The sequence below is a fragment of the Schistocerca nitens genome, chromosome 6, assembly GCF_023898315.1.
Source record: "Schistocerca nitens isolate TAMUIC-IGC-003100 chromosome 6, iqSchNite1.1, whole genome shotgun sequence".
NCBI classification, from domain to species: domain Eukaryota; kingdom Metazoa; phylum Arthropoda; class Insecta; order Orthoptera; family Acrididae; genus Schistocerca; species Schistocerca nitens.
The window spans coordinates 408,401,859-408,404,175 of record NC_064619.1 but is presented as its reverse complement, the minus strand read 5'-3'; the positions used below and the strand labels follow the sequence as shown (position 1 = coordinate 408,404,175).

The 2,317-nt window shown below is 46.4% G+C and overlaps 1 pseudogene; it reads right to left on the bottom strand.

Moving 5' to 3' along the window:
• Nucleotides 1-777: 777 nt before the first annotated feature.
• LOC126263928 (5S ribosomal RNA) lies at nucleotides 778-894 on the bottom strand (annotated as a pseudogene).
• Nucleotides 895-2,317: the final 1,423 nt, after the last annotated feature.

Below are 2,317 nucleotides of genomic sequence, written 5' to 3'. Positions count from 1 at the left end.
CACAAACATTTCCAGACAATAGCGGCCAGTAATGCTGTAGCACATGTGGCTGATATTCGAGTGGTCACATTTCTGCCGGAAAACATTGTCGGATCGTGTTGTTGGCAACTGCAATATTTGTGGCCCATATAACAACCTGTATTGGCCAGACGACACTCAAAGTTCTGGGTCCCTTTGCGATCCACAAGCAGCATACTGTTTCCTCCAAGACAGGGGATACTCCAGTTCCAAACCTATTGGTCATTCAACAGATCGCAATGAAACGAAAGTTATGAACTGTACATCAAACTTTTACGACAATTTCATCAAGCAGTTAATGAAAATACGAGTGTCAGGAGAAAAATCAGTGGGAATGGCTGTTTCCAGCTGAGCACTGCATGGAATTGGCAAACATCATATTATGCGTAGCCGACGTTGCTCCCGATTTTACTGAACGATGATAACCGATCTGATAACGTTAAGGTGAGCTTTCACCATAGAGACCCCTCAAAGCAATACACAGATGTACAACAGAAGCGTATCCACACATGTAATGCCTGCACAACGACTTACTGTGAGTGCACCACGTGTGTGAAGCACTCCGTCTTCAGGCCACAACTGGCCCATCGGGACCATTCGACCTCCGTATCATTTTCAGATGACGATGCGGATAGGAGGGGCGTGTGGTCAACACACCGCTATCCCGGTCGTTATGATGGTTTTCTTTGACCGGAACCGCTGCTATTCGGTAGAGTAGCTCCTCAATTAGCATCACGAGGTTGAGTGCACCCCGAAAAATGACAACAGCGCATGGCGGCTGGATGGTCACCCATCCAAGTGCCGACCACGCCCGACAGCGCTTAACTTCGGTGATCTGACGGGAACCGGTGTATCCACTGCGGCACGGCCGTTGCCACGTGTGTGAGGGCAGGGTCTTAAATAGTAGAGCTCTGTAGAGTTGCTAGTGTACACCTGAACGCTACCAGAAGTTGCCGATAACCCAAAATTTAATGTAAACAGTTAAAATCAGTATTCTTTTGTTATGGTACTGAGTTCTAAGGGGTGGTAAATTTGAAATTTTTATTAAAACACGTTAATGTTGCCACAGGCAAACTCAAGTCGTGCCAGAGACTCAGGTGGAAGCAGGAATCGAGCCAGTATGTCGCAAGGGGGCCACATCCTCAACACATTACGACACTGTCTGCTGAGTGAGAATACACTTTTAGCAGAAGACAGCGACAGAAAACCAAAGGAAGTGAGACAAGCACATTCATCAGCTCGTACGACATGGCGCAAGAAGCTCCATCTCTAACACAAGAACATGTAGCAAGGAACTGACACAGCAGTTAACAGCCTGTTAAGTGAATAAAGCAGTTTAAGGAGGACATAAGCGGTCATCACAAACCGAACCTCATGTCATAGCCTCATACTAGCTACTTTTAAATACTCTAATGTTCCAGATCGAGTCCATTATTACGTTACTGTAGTGACGTTCCAGCACAGTCTGTGAACTAGCCAGTTATGTACTCGAGATGAACTTAACATGGTGAACTTATGCTTCGCCTACCATCAACAGATAGAGAAACTGTCTTCCAGCAACACCACATGCCAGCAACAGGTCATTTTGCGGCCCATGTTCCTGTTCAACACTCATGCACCTCTGCGTGCTGAAACGTATCAGGCAATAGGGAGAAGATCACTCTGTCACAGGTACATAGTGGATGGATCATCTAGGGTCATCGTAGAATTTGGACTGGGACCGAGGACACTCCAGCAGCCAGTGGGACATCACTTCATGCTGGGCAATGGCTGCCCCTGCTCCCTGGTAACCTGCCACATCGCCAGTGTCGCTGACATCTTCTCCTGGGAGTGTAACTACTAAGATTACTGGACGGATGTCAGCTAGAATCTCTTTCGGTAGGTGGTAGGCGAAGCATAAGTTCACCATGGGAAGTTCATCATCTCGAGTACATCATTGGCTAGTTCACAGACTGTGCTGGAACATTTTGGGGAACAGCCGAGACTGATGTGGAAGAACGAAGACTTGTGAACATTGTGAATAAATGATTTAACTCTAACAACGTTTTACTAGCGTCGAGGACGCTTCATACGTTCCCAACAGTTATTCTGACTTCATGCAGAGGTGTCTCCACTCGGCCCCTCTGTACTGTGCAAGCCTCTTCATTTACTTTCGTATCTGCGTGAGAACTGTCAACCGTATTTGTTGTAGGTTTGTATTAGGCAAGGGCTAAATTATTAATTACGACTGTTAGGTTACAAACTTCCAGTTCCAACCAAGGTGCCAGAAACCTATTAATTATTTAATAGGCCTCGTGTA